This window comes from Lineus longissimus, chromosome 2 (assembly GCF_910592395.1).
Source record: "Lineus longissimus chromosome 2, tnLinLong1.2, whole genome shotgun sequence".
Taxonomy (NCBI): Eukaryota; Metazoa; Nemertea; class Pilidiophora; order Heteronemertea; family Lineidae; genus Lineus; species Lineus longissimus.
Window position 1 is genome coordinate 12,712,025 of NC_088309.1, and position 13,853 is coordinate 12,725,877.

The window sequence follows — 13,853 nt, forward strand, 5'->3', positions numbered from 1 at the left end:
GAAAGGTCATGAAGCATCGTGTGGTGAAGTTTGTTTCCACCACAGCCACTCCTGAGAGTTCCAGTGATGAGTCATCAACTGAAGTGTCGTATGAGGATGACGACATGTTCTTTGGGCGAGGCGGTGATGTTGGCTCAGAGCCCTCCGCCGAAAATGTATCAGTTGCAGATGAGGTTGAGAATGTACCTGATGAATCATCAGATGAAACTATGCCTGAAACTGATGACATACGTGTTGAAAATGCCACACCCATTTTGAGAGAGTCCAACCCTGAGTTAGGTTGTGAAATCCCTAAAATCAGGAAACCCCCTAGTAGGGAGAGGAAGCCTCCCCGTACCTCCAGGAAAATTATGTAACAGGCATGGATTCTTCTGATGATGATGATCAGGTCAAGATGAATGTTGATCAGGTGTACAAGGTCGTTTCATCAATTCCACAGAGCTATAGAGAGGCCACGAGGTCTCCAGATGCCGGTAGTTGGCAGGAAGCTATGAAAGATGAGATGAATTCTTTGGAAGTAAATGACACTTTCATTTTGACCCCATTGCCAAAAGACAGGAAAGGGGGGGGGGGGGGGGGGGTAGGTGGGTGTATGCAATCAAAGAAGATGCATTGGGCGCGAAAACCTACAAGGCCAGGTTTGTTGCCAAAGGTTACAGTCAGGTAGAAGGCGTTGACTACCAAGAAACTTTTGCTCCAACAGCAAGTTTCACTGCAGTTCGTACCCTCATGCAGATGGCAGCTCAGGAAGGGCTAATCTTACATCAGATGGATATAAAAACAGCTTACCTTAATGCTCCCATTGATTGTGAGGTATATGTTGACCAGGCTGAGGGATTTGAGGTCCCAGCTGATCCTGCTAAGCCGGCAGGAAGATTAGTGTATAAGCTGAACAAATCCCTGTATGGTCTGAAGCAATCAGGCAGAAACTGGAACAGCTTGTTGCATGGTTACCTCATTGAGGATAAGTTCGCTCAGAGTCAAGTTGATCCATGTGTGTATGTTAGAAAAACTGTGCAAGATTTGGTGATTATCATTGTGTGGGTAGATGATCTGATTATCGCGGCAAGCAGCGATACTGTAATGACGAGTGTGAAAAATCAGCTGAAACAGAAATTTGTTCTGAAGGACCTGGGGAAACTTGCATATTTCCTTGGCATCGATTTCGAGCAAGGAAATGGGTGTGTCAAGATGAATCAGAAGAGGTACTTGACCAAACTACTTGAAAGGTTTGGGATGTCAGATTGTAAGCCTAGATGTACTCCGTCAGAACAGAAATTAACTGTGGATGAAATGATGAAAGGGCTGACCCTCGTTTGTACAGGGAGATCATTGGCAGTCTCATCTACCTCATGACATGCACCAGACCAGATATATGCTGGGTGGTCACCAAACTGTCCCAGTATGCATCCAAGCCCCTACAAGGGTATAGTGATGCTGATTGGGCATCGTCCCCTGAGGACAGGAGGAGTACAACTGGGTACTGTTTCGCACTGACTAAAGAAGGTGCGCCAATTTCTTGGAAGTCAAGAAAACAACCGACAGTAGCATTGTCGTCGTGTGAGGCCGAGCACATTGCCTTATCTGCTGCTGTCCAGGAGAGTCAATTTCTGACTCAGATGTTGTTGATGTTGATGGTGAATATGAGCCAGCGTTGATATATGAGGATAACCAAGGTACAATTGCCCTGGCGCGCAATCCTGTAAACCGCCAACGCTCCAAGCACACAGACATCCGTTATCACTACATCCGATCTGCTTTAAGCGGTGGAAAAATCAAGCTTGAGTATTGTCCCACTGCCAGTATGATCGCAGATGTTATGACAAAGCCAGCCACAAGATTCAAGTTAGAAGGTTTTAAGAAATTCCTGTTTGGTTAGGAATAAGATGGTTTGGCGCTTTAATAGAGACTTGAAATAATCCCAGCTCAAACCAAGTCTTAGATAGATGATTAGGACCACAATGGAGCCCAAGTACGTGTGTAGTAGGATGTTTAGTTAGAAAATCTTTAATAGCATTTGAACAGATTTACTTAGTACTTTGATGTTTTGTTTCCAAGGGTTTTTGAAGTTAAAGACACAAGTGCATTATTTAGAGATTATTCCTAGAAAGTTTCGATCAAGTGGGGGTGTTAGAATATGGTGATCTCCTTCCTATACTGTAAGGTGCTGCTACCTATGTTTGCTCATTATATATTCATGTATGCAAGTGATTACCGTTAAGGCTTGTATTACAATAAAGAATAAGTCAGTTCCCGTTCTACGTTCAATGCAAACACATGTTCCCTTCTTTTATTCCTTTCTCTAATGTTACCATCATGCCGGACTCTGCTGACTCTGCTAGCTCTACCACGAATCCAACACTTTCAAATAGTAACCCTCCACAGTCCGATAACTCAACTTGGTGGTTTTAACCCTTTCCTACCAAGCCCCCGATTCAACTATCAGTGACTTTAACCCTTTCTGACTCATTTCCCGGTTTAAAATACCAGCTCCTTATTCGTCTTAACTCATTTTAACCCTTTATAACTCCATTTCCCGATTCATTTACAGTCACTTTAACCCTTTCTGACGCTATTTCCCGGTTCAAAATGCCAACTCCTTATTCGTCTTAGCGCATTTTAGCCATTTATAAGTCAGTCCATTTCCCGATTCAAATACTGGCTCCCAATTCAGCTACAAGTCACTTTAACACTTTCTAAGCCCATTTCCCAGTTCAAAAGCCAGCTACTTATTCGTCTTAACGCATTTTAACCCTCTATAACTCCACTTCCCGATTCAAATGCTGGCTCCCGATTCAGCTACAAGTCACTTTAACCCTTTCTGACTCCATTTCCCAGTTCAAAATGCCAGTTCCTTATTCGTCTTAACTCATTTTAACCCTCTATAAGTCCATTTCCCGATTCAAATGCTGGCTCCCGATTCAGCTACAAGTCAGTTTAACCCTTTCTGACTCCATTTCATTTATTTGCAAGGCACTTTAACCCTTTCTAAGCCCATTTCCTGGTTCAAAAGCCAGCTACTTATTCGTCTTAACTCATTTTAACCCTCTATGACTCCATTTTGCCGATTCAAAGGCTGGCTCCCAATTCAGTTACAAGTCACTTTAAGCCATTCTGACTCCATTTCCCGGTTCAAAATGCCAGCTCCTTATTCGTCTTAACTCATTTTAACTCTCTATAACTCCATTTCCCGATTCAAATGCTGGCTCAATTCAGTTAAAAGTCATTTTAAGCCATTCTGACTCCATTTCCCGGTTCAAAATGCCAGCTCCTTCTTCGTTTCAACTCATTTTAAACATTTTATCCAGAATGATAGCTTCTTTTTCGTTTTACATCATACTTAAGGTTACTTAACCATTTCTGGATTTAAATGCTATTAGCTCCCGTTTTAACTTTTGAGATATTTATCACGTTCTTAGACCATATCATCCTAGTTCAAAATGCTGGCCCCTTATATGACATCTCCCTCTTGACCTGGAGTCACGATTGTATTATAGCTGCTCAGCTAAGTCTGAAATTCTCCACGGCCTTCGACTTTTTATAATACACTATATGTAAAGAACTATACAACACTCCACTCCAAACACGTGCGAAGTATTGAGATCATTGAAGGCGAAGTTGGCCCTTAGCGTTAGCTTCTGATTACGCAATGGAAGATTAAGGGGATGTCAGCAGCAGATTAAGGCTAGTTTCCCTTCGCCCTTCCTCTACGATCATAGATAAACATAAGACCAAGAGGTGTTAAGTGAGAATGGGTATTCCGAGGTCATAGAAACAGGTCCTGGTACTCAGCTACGCCTTTGATGCTGTAACTAGAGGTCCCAGGGCCGGGTTATGAGCAGGGCAGTTGCAGCTGGGATGAGTCGTTGATGCCTTGGATAAAATGTTTAAAATGAGTCGAAACGAATAAGGAACTGGCATTTTGAACTGGGAAATGGAGTCAGCAAGGGTTAAAGTGACTTGAAGCTGAATCGGGAGCCAGCATTTGAATCGGGAAGTTGAGTAATAGAGGGTTAAAATGCGTTAAGACGAATAAGTAGCTGGCTTTTGAACTGGGAAATGGGCTTAGAAAGTGTTAAAGTGACTTGTAGCTGATCTGGGAGCCAGTATTTGAATCGGGAAATGGACTTATAAAAATGGCTAAAATGCGTTAAGACGAATAAGGAGTTGGCATTTTGAACCGAGAAATAGCGTCAGAAAGGGTTAAAGTGACTGCAAATGAATCGGGAAATAGAGTTATAAAGGGTTAAAATGAGTTAAGACGAATAAGGAGCTGGTATTTTGAACCGGGAAATGAGTCAGAAAGGGTTAAAGTCACTGATAGTTGAATCGGGGGCTTGGTAGGAAAGGGTTAAAACCACCAAGTTGAGTTATCGGACTGTGGAGGGTTACTATTTGAAAGAAATTTGAATTGGGAACTGGGAAATGCTTAGCCCATTTCCTAGTTCCTTATTCGTACCCAAACATACCATGTTTCAAAATGGGCACGAATAAGGAACTGGGAACTGGGAACTGGGAGCCAACTTCACAGACACGCAGTTTTTTAGACTCAGTCACTCAGTCCCTCTTCCGTCCCTCGACATCTGCACCCCCCCCCCCCCTCAATACGGTATCCGGTAAAAAAGGGACAGGTAAAAAGGTACAGGTAAAAAAGGTACGGTAAAAAAGGTACAGGAAAAAAAGGTACAAGTAAAAAAGTATGGGTAAAAAAGGTACAGGTAAAAAAGGTACAAGAAAAATGGGGACTAGGTAAAAAAGGTACGGACACTTTTAAAAAAGTTATTGTATGAAATTCGTTGATTCTCACATTCTAGTTATTTCTCTAAAGATGTTCATTTCGGTATTTATAGCTAGTATAATAGTATCAGCTATTGTGAATTACTGGCTGGGCGCGGATACCGCAGGTGATGCACACTTGAGACTCGAGGGTTGTGAAGGGTTTTATTTGAAAAGTGACTTGTTAACTGATGACATCTTCCCTCTGATGACAGCAGTCGGCCGTAGGCGTCTCCCAAATGACATCCATGTTATTTGTCCATGGTACATTATGAGATAGAAGGTGTGGCTTCTAAAGGCCTCCTCCAGAATAGGCCCACTTATTGGTCTAACTGGCCTAGCCAGTTAAATTGACCTAAAGGTTATAGAAACCAGTAATTACATTGTAAGGAAATGGGATTTATTTAACTTGATTGAAGGTTTTTAGAATGGATGTTTATTGCTAATTGATTTGTTTGTTAGTCTGGGGTCTCTACTCATTGGCGAGAAGACATTCTAAGCGAGATTCGTGGGACTCAAGGCAGAGGCAAAGCAATCTGGGGGGGGGGGGGGGTAGTGGCTAATGCCTCCAGCCGTCCCGAAAAACATAATTTTAATGTGCCTTTCCTATTGTCCGGTTGTCCTAAACACGAGTATATGATCGTCCTATGTACCTTCCTGATTACCTGGGTGCCATGCCCAACACGGACTTCGACTGGTGATAAGAACAAAGTAACATTTATATAGCAAAATAAAGTTTATTGTACCATACTGAGTAAAATTCCACCACTTTTGTCCAAATATCAAATCTGAAATAAAATTATTTAAATACATTCTGAAAACTTTGAAAGGGCAAATAAAGAGTTTGAATGTTTTCTAATCACCTTTTGACACAACCGTTAAATTGTCTTGTTGTAACATTTGGTTACTTTTTTAGGTATTGATTCTCTTCTGCATTTCTTCGACAAATAGCCGATGCAGAACACCAGGCTGAAATGAATTCAATTAAATCCGACGGAGTGTCGGTGTACCCCCATTTCGCCTACACCCATTTCGCCTATTACCCATTTCGCCTACCCCCATTTTGCCTACATCCATTTCGCCTACACCCATTTCGCCTATTCACCATTTCGCCTTTCGGCGAGTAAATGGTGAAATTTTATTAAAACTGGTGGTTGTCCACGAATTTTTTTTCTTCAAATTGGACAAATTTGAGAGACCATGATATTTCCACTGTTTTCAGCCAAATCATGACCCTACTCATGACCCTACTCAGTTCGTCTGATAGTATTTAGTTGGTATTTAGTTGGATAAACTGCATATTTCTAAAAGCGTTACAAAATTCTGGCACCAATAGACATTTCAAATTAGACTAGAAGGCTGAAACATCTTTTGAATTTAAAGTCACTATCATAAAACATTTGAAATGATGTAGGCAAAATGGGTAATAGGCGAAATGGTGAATAGGCGAAATGGGTGTAGGCAAAATAGTGAGTAGGTGAAATGGTGAGTAGGCGAAATGGGTGTAGGCGAAATGGTGAGTAGGCGAAATGGTGAGTAGGCGAAATGGTGAGTAGGCGAAACGGGTAGATTTTGTAGGCGAAATGGGTGTAGGCGAAATGGGTGTAGGCGAAATGGGTGTAGGCGAAATGGGGATGAACCGGAGTGTCCTATAGTCTGACAGGAAGAGCACAATTACAACGTATTACCAGAGTCTCTCTAGTCTTTGGTATTACAGTCCAATAAAGTCTGACCAAAATTCTAATCATTCACAAAAGTTCAAAGGTTGGCAATCCTGATGCAGTGTCCCACCCCACGCAGAAATTGTCCAATGTCTTTATCACCACGATTGTAGTCTTGGCACAAAGTTTGCAGGCGACGTTGCTGGTGCTGCGTTTCCCGACGAATCCTTTTATGGGGGAGGTTACCAACGGCATGTTGAGCGGCCATGGCACGGACCGACTGTTCTTCGAGCTGCAACGTTTGGATGCATTTCCATATAGATGGATGAGCTTGTCGGGTCAAGTGGTTGAAGCGATTGTTGCCAGCTTCGCTCACATTGTTGGTTCGCGGATCGCCATTTAACGTGGTATTGTGCACATTCCATAATTCTGGTGGAAAGGAGGGTGGGTTTCTGCGGAGACGGACACGACCATCAGCTGCGCGAACATTACGATAGACGCCGTTGACATATGTGGCATCGAAGTAGTTGATAAGGTCGGCTGCTTCTGGGGGAGCAACCTGTCGTACATAGTCCATTCCAGCAGCTACATCCTGCAGAGGCAAGAATGCCACACCATCTAGCATTCCACAAAAATGTCTGAAGTCCTCGTTTTGTTTGTACACGGGCACCAGACCAAGTTCCTGAACCTTTCTCCAAGTCGACTGAGTAAGATGATAAAAGCAGCCCTTGATGTCGGAGTCATCCCCAAGGATGTCTATAAAGCATTGAGCGCTGCGATTTCAAAGTCTATCATCACAATGGTAGGACTTGGTGCGTAACCAAACGTGTTTTCGCAGCTTTCTACAATCTTTGTGAACAGTTCATTATAGGTCTCGGTAGTCTTCCTCTGCAGAAACGCTGTTGCAGTTAAAATGTTCAGTTCTCCAAGTGGTACCCGTATGAAATAGACTTGCAAGAATTTTCTGGGCGATGCTCCAAAGTTTCCGTCTATAAACCACTTCTCCGCCTCAGCCAGTTTTTCAAGTTGTTCCACTGATGAAAAGCAGATGATCCTGTTTCCTTCACGGTCTTCGTTGTCAAACAAAAGGAACTGTCTTGGTGCCTCCCCATTCTTGCTTAACGTCAGAGTGTATCCATTTTCAATCAACAGTTCATTGACATCAGCTGGTTCTACAGGCATATTCCTGTTTTTTTCGTTTCGAATTGTTCGTTTACATACATCTGGTGCGGGGATGAATCCTTGGGCATTGTTCGGGACTGTAGCAGTAACACGAGCGAGGATCTGACTTGGTTTACTATCCAGTGATTCGGCAGCAAGTCGTTTCATCGAAGCCCTCGCCTTCGTAACATCAACATTGCGTTGCTCTGGATCATGATTGTGTTCGGAGAGAGGAGCTGGATTTTCAATGTTCAGCGTGGTTCGTAATCTACCCTTGCAGCCAGTGTTGTGACAACTACATCGCCAGTAAGTGTGATCAGCAGTAGACCGGTGTCGATTGAACATGTAACCGTTGAGACATATCTTCTGACCCCCTTTATTATTTGTAATAACCTCCATCGTGGCTGGTGACTGAATGGGTACTGATGGCCAATGTCCTCTTTGATTACTCATTTACAGTTAGAAGCCCTTAGTTTCATAGTTACAAAAGTGCGAAAGAAACCCTGAATGTATTCAAAACCGTTGGTATCAGTAAAATAAATATTCCAGGTGGTATCAGCTTGGGAAAACCTTCCTAATTAATAATACCAGACCTGGAACAATCCACCTTGGACAAGGGATTTTCTGATTGATTGTTAATTGGATTAATTACAGTAGTCATAATTATGCTTTGGCAATTAGAAGTTAATCAACTTTACTCTAGCAAGGAAGTAATTAGTTTGGATACACAAAAAACAAATAACCAACACATAACATGGTTTCCATTTGACTGACTGATTGAAAACATATCTAAACTTCCTCCACCACACAACATCTACATAATAATCATAATAACCCCAAAATTTGACTTCATTTACAATAAACAAGACGTGCAATTTATAACATTTGACAGCAAAGACACCATACCTGTACCTTTTTTACCTAGTCCCCATTTTTCTTGTACCTTTTTTACCTGTACCTTTTTTCCTGTACCTTTTTTACCGATACCTTTTTTACTTGTACCTTTTTTTCCTGTACTTTTTTACCGTACCTTTTTTACCTGTACCTTTTTTACCTGTACCTTTTTTACCTACATTCCCCCAATACATCAGCCCCTATACATGCTTTCCGAAATTGGTGGCTTGCATTGGAACTAACTTTTTCCCCCTTGTCCGTCATTAAAGGCATTCAAGTGTGTTGGTCAACCATGACTATCTCCTTTGTCCCTCCACCATAGGCCTAGTTTCCCCTTATGACATCACTATTTCGGACACTCAGCGCCCCATTTCTGGAATATTGCCCTTGGTGCTGAACGGATATCCAGAGCCAACCTTGTCTCCAGGAACTCGCGTGTCATTTTAACATTGGAATTTCTGCTCGTAAAGAACCTGGGTAGGAGGTTGATCTGAACCAGCTATATTTAGGTGTATTTAGCTGTATTGACGGTAAGATACCAGTGGCTTGCATAGCAACATGGCGCATGGTTTTATCAAAAATGCGAACTTGTAGGAAACGAAAAATGGTCGGATTAGATACGGTGAAAACAACTGGAAAGGGGTTGGTAATGATCGGTTCTTTTTTATTTTCCTCAACTTATGATTCTATGTATAAATTACAGTCCAAGCAGTGATATTCTTTAAAAAGATTCCAACTTGATCGCGTCATCGCGTCGTCGAGTCATCGAGTCGAATACCACAAGCCGTGGATAAGACCCCTTTTATGGGCGGTTATTACCGCAAATAAAGACAAACCAAAGCAAAGACACTTGTGTAGCATATCAAGGACACGTAGATTGATACTCCTGTGTGTGCCACATCAAAGACATCTGGACCATACACCACATCAAAGATAACGATGCGAAGTCAACAGGCGGCGCCACTGTAGATTGCTGGCGGCCGTATGCATATGCATTCGGAGAGCGCGATCGCTACTGGGAACCTTTTGGTCGCTCGTGGGACCCACTTTGATGATCGCCGCCCAGACCCTCACGTGACCCGCGTGTTAATAGATGGCGACGTCGTCGTCCCCCCGAGATAATAAGTCGTCCCCCCGACATAATAAGTCGTCCCCCCGACTTAATAAGTCGTCCCCCCGACTTAATAAGTCGTCCCCCCGACTTACTAAGTCGTCCTCCCGACTTACCAAGTCGTCCCCCCGACTTACTAAGTCGTCCCCCGAGATAATAAGTCGTCCCCCCGACTTAATAAGTCGTCCCGCCGAGAATTTTTTTTTTTCGATGTCCTTTCCCAGCCAACGTAGATTTCAGAGAAAAATTCAATAATTTTAGTGCTTAAATGAAAAGTCCATAGGCCTACTACAAGAGGGCAAGCACGATAATACTAGTAACCTGATGTCAGCAGTACAGTGAAGATAGTAGTCTACATGTTAGTTCATAATAATAGCAGCTCAAGATCACAAGAAACCACAGATCCCGGCGCCCCCCGCCCACTGACGAAGACCCAGTCGCGCAACTTGATCCATCTCACCCGATCTCACCCTGGCCAAGTTGAGCGCGTAAATACCACGAAAGGGTTAAATTTATCTATTAATAGAATATTCAAATAAGATTGCCGTCATGTTGATGCACCGCCTGACCATGCTCCACACATAGATAACGCATGCGCAGTAGCAGCATCTTAAATGGAGAATTGGTCACGTGAGGGTCTGGGCGGCGATCATCAAAGCGGGTCCCACGAGCGACCAAAAGGTTCCCAGCAGCGATCGCGCTCTCCGAACCCTGATCGCCGTATGCCTGTTGACGTAGGCCATGGGACGAGTGGCAAAAATGTGTCTCGAAAAAGGATTCCGTTTGACAAATTAGCGGGCAAATTGAAAACAGTCGTTTTTGTGTAATATGGGGGTGCTGATTTCAAAAATCAATTTTTCTCCCGCGTTAAGTTGCACATTAAGTCAGAAATGAGACCCTTAATAGGGCCTAATGGTCCCATTAAAGTAGGGGTCAAAAAGTTGATGTCATCGAAACATGTCAACATGGGTATCAAAATGAAGGTCTATGGGGGTACTTTAACATTGCATAGTTTTTTGCCCCCTTAACGAACCGTGGGAACCCCCCAGGGAGGGTCAAAAAGGGCAAAAGTGGTAACTTTGACCCTGTCCCACGATCTTCATAGGGACTAAAAATGGATAAAAACTGTTTTATTTGACAGTAATCGGTCTCATTTCTGACTTAATGTGCAACTTTACGCGGGAGAAAAATTGATTTTTGAAATCGGCATCCCCATATTACCCAAAAACGACTGTTTTCAATTTGCCCGCTAATTTGTCAAACGCCACTTCACATTTTTCACACTCGTCCCATGGCCTATTGTTGTTATTCGCCACCTCTCTCCCCATTATTCCAACAACTTGTTGAAGGAGGTTGATACAGTTCTCTAACTTATCTCTATCAATGGTTATGATATACTAGTATGATTGATGATGTTGAAAAGAAAGGGGATCTGAAAATACGACAGTCTACTACGAATAGATGCAATAGTGACATAACAACACGTGCATTTTCCCCGCTAGTCGCTATATCAACAAAAACCTATAGTTGTCGAAATCGTTTTTACTTTTCCCAAGACGGTGGCGCCGCCTGTTGACTTCGCATCGTTATCTTTGACGTGGTGTATGGTCCAGATGTCTTTGATGTGGCACACACCTGCTAGGAGTATCAATCTACGTGTCCTTGATATGCTACACAAGTGTCTTTGCTTTGGTTTGTCTTTATTTTCGGTAATAACCGCCCATACCCTTTGATGCAGCTGTGTCAGTTTCAAATATCACGATCTATTAGTCATCCGGTAATCATTTCAGGCATGGTAACCATTGAAATGTGATGTTGGTTGGAACAGGGACAGAACATTCCTTCCTATTGTATTGTTAGAATTGTCCAAAGTCTATTGAAACCTAAAATATGAAATAAAATAAAGAATGCTGCATGCTTGTTAACTTATCAAAGATATATCTGGGGTCAGTAGCCAAAGTGTAACTGATATCCAAAGTGACCCAGGTGCTGGCAGATTATAGCCTCGGTTTAGTATACCTGGTTAGCATAAACTTGGCCGCCCACTGACATAGATTCATGCATGATACGTCCTCGTTTACCTATATTAGGAATGTAAACAATTAGTGCCATGGTTTGATATGTTTTGAAAGTAAGTACCATCAATCATTTTGATATCACATCTTCTAACAGCTCGGAATCAACAAGCATCTCTACTTCTGACTGCGCCTCATCAACACACTGTCCATTCGTTTGTCAAAACTCTGAATGGCTAATCTAATGCAAGTGCGTTTTAAAAGTCTTCGAGTCTCTCGTGACCCATCAATAGACTTTTTCCATTTAGCAAGATCTGCCATCTTGCTACGGGGCCAACAACGGAAACATACACTGTGACAAATGCACTATAAATGCACAGTCAGTGTACAACTCGTGTACAAATGAACGTCAGGATCTGCACTGACGGGCCACGCCGGACTTCACAGGAAAACAAGAAAATGTTCTGTCAAAGTTCATTATGATGGAATTCGAAAATCTGCTTCTAAGCCCAGTTCGTTCCATGGTATATAAATACGAGTTTCGGCACCAAATGTTGGTTCTTGGCAGAATTGGAATAGTAAGATATCAGGAGTTGCGATCAATTGGTTACAGTGATCACATGGCTACTGACATACTGTAGGCCCTACTGCGACTACTGTATTGCGACTGGTGTTTAGTTTAGTTATTTCAGTACAATATGGTCCCCAGATTTGGTTGAATTAGTTGTCACTACAACTAATTGTTTTGGAGACCATCTTATACATAGTTTAAGTTTAGGACCATATTGGGTTACTAGCTAGTGATTTGCATGACAACGTTGTTCAACTGGTCTATGGTTTGGTAACGATATCGATTGTGGTTTATTGCCACGTAGTTAGCTTCATTAGCATTGCATGTGTTCATGCTATTCCAGTACTGCTATGCCATCTCGTGTTGATCTATCAACTAACATCCATGTGAACGGCCATGGCGATTTAGCGGATCCTGCGGATTCTGCGGAATCTGATCGGAATCAGCATAAAAACAGCACGAGAATATCGATATTATGATAAATTATCCTTATAATGAATATTTGTAATATTCCATAACTGTTAAATTGTCTAAACCGCTAAGATTATCAAGCATTCGGAAAAACCCAAACATGCATGAAAAAAATGTCTGCATTCTATTATCGGACGATTTCCACATTGGCCGTGATCTATAACCCAGGCCGAGTTGGTAATAGGCCGAGTTGGCCCGTAATCCTGTAAGTCGTTACGCACCCGAAAAACACACGTCATTTTCGCTCATTCGTTAATTTGTTAATATCGTGCAGAATACAATAGGGACGGACACTTTTTCCAGGGGACATTTTAAACTTCTACACTGGCCTGGTTGACACGTCTCTCTTTATTTTACAACATCGCAAAATTGTGCACGAGCAACATACGATTGCCTTGATGATCCATCATAAGTTAAGATATTCAAGTCACATGATGACTGATGATGTCCAGGACTCCCAGATGACAAATCAGTTTAAACAGAGAATTTCCCACTCTCATGATAATAAATAAAAGATTTTTCTAAAACGTCCACCCGAGTCAATCATCCCACTCTTGATGACCAAACAGCCAGCAAGATCATGCGATGACAGGTGACAAGCCCGAGATCCTGGCAACGATCCTTAAAACCACCCCAAGTCCCAGGAGGCGAAACGACTAATTTTTGGGTAGAGTGACTCTCAGACACTCTCTTGATTTAGCTTGATTACATTACATCACGGCAGCGGCCACCTTCAGCGCCACCACGTGGGGCCTAATGGTATTAGGCTAAGTTTGGGGGCGAAAATGTCAGAGAGCGAAACGACCGAATACCCATAACATGGAAAATCCGCTGCAGACCAGATTCCGCAGAATCCGCTAAATCGCCAAGGCCCATGTGAACTGACTTATGCAAATAAAGTCGTCGCCGCCATGATTTAGTTTAACCACTTGTAGTTTTATTTCGTTCTTCAAAGTTTGTCCTAATTTCAAGTATTTGGTAAAGTTACCCGCAACAGTATGCACGTGCACTGAAAATGTATGGCTCGCCTCGGGTAAATCGACCCTCAGCTGCACGGCGGATACAGTCGAGGTTACTTGGAATAGTGATGGCACATCAAATTGGCTAAAATAGTTCTCCACAAAATAATCGAACATTTCGATATTTGTGCGGTGCTTTCTCTCTAAATTGTATTTATATAGCTCAGTTGTTTG